The sequence below is a fragment of the Rosa rugosa genome, chromosome 4 (assembly GCF_958449725.1).
Source record: "Rosa rugosa chromosome 4, drRosRugo1.1, whole genome shotgun sequence".
In the NCBI taxonomy this organism is placed as follows: domain Eukaryota; kingdom Viridiplantae; phylum Streptophyta; class Magnoliopsida; order Rosales; family Rosaceae; genus Rosa; species Rosa rugosa.
In genome coordinates, this window is record NC_084823.1 from 42,543,338 (window position 1) to 42,548,812 (window position 5,475).

Genomic DNA, 5,475 nt, shown 5'->3' on the forward strand with positions numbered 1-5,475 from the left:
ATGTTAATTACAAGTCATGCAAGTCAGTTCCCAAAATCTCCCAAATTCCTCGGGTAGTTTGTTTGTTCAGTATTAATCATGGTGGATCCCGCAACAAGTTTGTACCGTAATATTTTTACAAATGAAAAAAGTAGGGATAATAATGTTAATTACACAAGCAATCAAGTGTATCTATGCAAGTCGGTTCCCACAATCTCCCATATTCCTCGGGTAGTTTATATTTTCAGTGTTCTAGTGGATCAATAGTTAATGATTTAATTTTGAATAGAAAAATAAGAGAATGAGAGGGTTAAAAAAAGAACAATATATGCATAAACATAAAGGATCCTCTTGATTAACAGAAAATTACAACTTAGAATTTAAAACAACAACAACAACTCGTAACTAACATAATAATGCTTTACTGAGTGGATTGGGATTTCTTGGAAGATGCTTTACTGAATTTTGGCTTTAGTAGAGTATGGGTGAACCTCATTATGTCTTGTGTCACTACTGTATCGTTCTCAATTGTTCTTAATGGGAACCCAGGGAATTTCTTTTATCCTTGCAGAGGTCTAAGGCAGGGAGACCCTCTATCACCATACGTGTTCCTATTGGTCAGCGAGGTACTATCCCTCAGATTAACTAGAGCAGTAACGGATGGATCCCTCCTTGGTATTCACCTTAGCAGAAGTTTCCCGGTCCTCTCCCATCTTTTCTTTGCAGATGATGCTTTGTTTTTCCTTAAGGCAACCCTTCAAAATTGCTGGCAGCTTAGCCTGATTTTCAAGGAGTACTGCTTGGCCTCAGGCCAACTGATCAACAACGAAAAATCAAGTATTTTCTTCTCTCCGAATACCCCCTGTCAAATGCAGCGGCTGATGTGTGAATTACTAGGTATGGTAGTGGTGGATAACCCAGGGAGGTACCTAGGTTTATGTCACGCCCCGAATTTTGAATAATCAATTCAAATCCGAAACATGAATAATAACAAATTACAACTAACATCCTGAATTTTTTTCTCACAAACAACCACACTTCACAACTCTCAAATTTACAATAACCCAAATCCTCAAGTTATTTATTACAGCACACTCCCACCAAATCAAATTGTAAGGCTCAAATGAGCTTAACTCGCCTCACTATTACAATTGCTGTAAAACTATAACCATTGCTCTAACCGCACGATCACCGTCCTGGTTCTCCTGTCCTGTAGGATTACCCGCTACACAATTTGAATAGTGTACCGGGAGTTGCAACAACACAAAACCCGGTAAGCTTTTTACAGCCAGTATGAGTAAACAAGAAAGAACTGTTGATTTATTAAATTACAATTCAAGTAAAATTCAACAGTATTACGTCTGCAAAGAGACATCAACCCACTCATGGAAACCACAAGGAATACATTTTCACAATCCTCAAATCACAATACACCACACTGGTCCTGTAAACACCCAACCCACATAACACCACTCTGGTCCATCCCAATAACACGTTAGAGCTCTAACTGCCTCGTTACCTCTGACACCTTGGCCTAGGGTCAAGCAACGGCAAAATACTTCGGTTAACACTATAACCGTCGCGCTTTGGACATCCCCGTCCTCAGCACCATATACTTCGGTTAATAATAAACCGTCGCACTTTGGACATCCCCGTCCTCAGTACACAACTTCGGTTAATAATAAACCGTCGCACTTTGGACATCCCCGTCCTCAGTACACAAACACTCCGGTTATCCATAACCGTCAAACTTCGGACACCTCGTCCTCAGAATCCTACATTCTCCAACTCTATACATACTCCAATGTAAATCATGAATATTAACAAGAACTCATCAATCATGATCATCACATATAAATATGATAAGTCAAATTTCAATTCATAGTATTTTAATCATCCCAATTTCCACACTCTTCAATGTCACACCATTCCACATATAATCACGTAAATATATATATACGTAATCACCCACTCAGGAATGACCACTAATACCAACTATAGTTCACACAAGAAAATCGTGAAATTCATTTTGTATAATAAAAATCATTTTACATCCCCATGGACCGTGGTTGATCAAGTCCATATGATTTTAAAACAAATATTTATTTCATAAATATTTTCACGCAATTACGACAAAATAAGGTAATTAAATTTATTCGGTTCGTAATATGAACCACGTGAGGTTTACTCACCTCTAAATTCCCGCTGCGTCTTCTTAACAGCTCAAAAACAACGATCCGAAATCGTTCACCAATCAATCCATCAACCACCTAGTCAAACACGATCTTAACTTAGAAATCATTCATAGACCACACATATACAGAAATCCAACGGTCGGATTCTAATTTAATGATGATCCAACGGTCAGATCAAATTTATATGATGATCCAACGGTCGGATCCTCACGGATCGCCCTTAGGATCATCCTCCAAAATTATCACGAAGATCCAACGGTCAGATCTTCCTGAATCGCCCTTACTAACATCTCCACAAAATTATATGAAAATCCGACGGTCGGATTCTCACGAATCGCCTTCCGAATCACTATTTCTCAAATATACGAAGATCCAACGGTCGGATCTTCGCCCGTGACCTCACAAAGTCACCGGGACAGTCATACGATCAACATATTAAAATTTGAAGTAAAACCGATGGTCTGATCTTCGTAGATCGTAAACCGAAGATAAAACGTAAAAACCGTAAATAGTAACGTAAAAACGTAAATCCACTATTTACCAACTTTTTCTAACATAACCTTGTAATATATCAAAACGCTCGTATGGATGCATAGATCATCGCCCAGATAATGAAAACTCGAAATATGGTCTGATGCGCCGCCACAAGCGGTGGTCAGTGGGCGGTCAACGCGGCGGTCAACGCCGGTCAACCACCTCAGATGGCAAAGTGACCAACTACAAACTGGTTCAAAATGAAAGGGTGGTCGACTTCCATACCTGGAGCTAAGTCTGGTTTGGCCTAGATCGTCCTAGATCAAGCTTGGAAGTCGGATTAATCCTGTGCGTCCGATCAGATTTCAGATTAAATCAGGGACGTCGAAAAAGTCAAACCATGATCTAGCGTTCTATACACAAAATCGTGATGAAAGGCTTACATGGGGATGATCAGCATGAGGAGGAGATCACAAAAATGGGAACGATCGGCCCATGCAACGCCGGAAAAGTGGTTTTCCGGCCGGGTCCGAATCAAGAGTCTGGGTGGCTTCGATCCAGCTTTTGGAGCAGCGTCTGGGCGAAGCGATGGGAGGGGACGGCTGGGCGTGGAGCGGCGATCACGGAGGAGTCCGGGTCCGGGGCTGGAGGAGGCCGGAGGGGAGAGAACCAGCCGGGTCGGGTCGAACACGACCCGCCGGGTCTGAGGGTTTCGATCGAGAGAGAGAGAGAATCCGGGGGACTATTCCGCAAAAACAGAAAAGTTTCGTCCTTAATGAAAAAAGTCAACATTTTGTTGATATTTATAGAAAATTCCCAATTTTCAAATATTCATAACTTATTCATACGAACTCCGAATATTGCGTTCCACATATGCACGAGATCGTATCGACGAGCTCTACAACTTTCATGAAGAAAGTTTTCCCAAATTCTGTACGTATAAGAAGTCACTTTTCAAGACCCCCTAAATAACGTTCGTTTTCGAAATAAAATCGTTCGAACTAATTCCACAACTCCTTCAAGCTTCGTATTCGTGCCCACGCCTACGAAATCATTTCCAAAATGTCATCGGACATTAATTTGAATTTTTCGGGTATTACAATCTACCCTCCTTAAAGAAATTTCGTCCCGAAATTTAAGCGTAAGTCAATTCCTCTTGATTAAGGTTGACCTAACCATCGAATCTCCATCCTTCCCAAAACTGTAGTAATCCACAAAGCCACAGCCCTTCGTATAAAAATACATTCCTATGGCCACTAAATCCTTTCATCACGATGTAAATTCACAAAACCAGAATTCACAAATGAAATCCTCATTCCCACTTAAGTCATCAACATGACATTCCTTCACCGCATCATTTCTCAAAATTACAACACAACAATTGCTTCAAGCAACCCACACTCAAATCACCACGTGGCATTGCACATATTGTTGTTTTCACACTGATCGTCATCCTGTACTGGCATACAACCACAATAAACACTCCCACAAAGCGTTTCGCTACTCAATTAGCATCACTCAAAACAAATCATTCTCAAAAGCACGCCAATAAAACATGTCACCTAGTGATGATGACTTGGGCTTGCTCAATCCTTGGGCTAAGCATTAAGGCTGACCAATTGGGCCGAAGAAATCGAACCATCCACATTTAAACCGGCCCGAACCAATTTGGGTTTAACATTTGGGCCTACCATTCGGGCCGAACAATTGGGCTTACTATTTGGGCCTACCAATCGGCCGAACAATTGGGCTTACTATTTTGGCCTACAAATCGGGCCGAACAATTGGGCTTACTATTTCCAGCTCGGCTACGGTATGAAATTGTACATACCGTATATACGTATGTATACCGTACAGACCGTATATACGTATGCATACTGTACAACTGTATATACGTATGCATACCGTACAGGCCGTATATACGTATGTATACCGTACATACCGTATATACGTCCGTATAACAAGTATATACGAGATCCAAAAATATTTGTAAGAGGTAAGGTTCGAACTCCCGACCTCGAACACGAAGGTTTTGCTCCCAACCACTGAAGCAAGAGCTGCCTTCATTAATATATGCTCAGGTGTTATATTTATTATGTCATAAGCGAACATAATAAAAATAAACGAGAGGCAAGGTTCGAACCTCTGACCTCTTGTACAAGAGCCTTGCTCTTCAACCACTAGAGCACCAGCTGCTCTCGTTACTATCCATGCAACTTCTTTTATTTATTCTATCATAAGCGATAGAATAACAACAAACTGTCGGTACACTCCACGTGCCACGACACGTCTCTTCCGTGATTTACGGAAAGCAAATCACTTTCGGCTAAAGCTGTCTGCCACAGCGTCTCGAGGTTCGGCCTGTCCCCTTACACGCTCAACACGCGCCAACAGCTTTTCCGGGTTTCGGGGCGACTTTAATCCAACGCGTGGATTCAAATTCTGAGATCGTTCATCCAACGGTGGAGATCTGCTCACCTTGTTCTATAAATAGGTGCATTCTGGAGAAAAACTGTTCACTCCAAAAGAAAAGAAATTTTCTTCCGGGCTCAAGTCTTTCTCTCTCAACTCTTCAGCCTTTCTCTTCTCAAATCCCCAGTTTTTTTTTTTTTTTTTTTTACTCTCAGATCTTCAATCTTTTCCTCCAAATCTTCAATCCTTCTTTCTCAGATCTTTTCTTCCATTTGAAGATTCGATCTCATCTTTCCTCTGAGAATCTCAGATCTCCAATCACCAGTTCAACAACTCCAATCCTTCTAACAAAATCTCCCTCAAACACTAAACCATGTATTCCTCGATTTCCACATCCTCTCACCCCATGACCCAA

The 5,475-nt window shown here is 41.2% G+C and overlaps 1 long non-coding RNA gene across 1 annotated transcript; it reads right to left on the reverse strand.

Annotated features, from left to right (window-relative positions):
- Window positions 1–281: 281 nt before the first annotated feature.
- On the reverse strand, window positions 282–4,726 carry LOC133745615 (uncharacterized). Its single transcript, XR_009863682.1, has 2 exons — window positions 3,092–4,726; window positions 282–2,994 (listed from the first exon to the last, which is right to left on the reverse strand). It is a non-coding gene; the product is annotated as an uncharacterized LOC133745615 (long non-coding RNA).
- Between the last annotated feature and the right edge of the window lie 749 nt (window positions 4,727–5,475).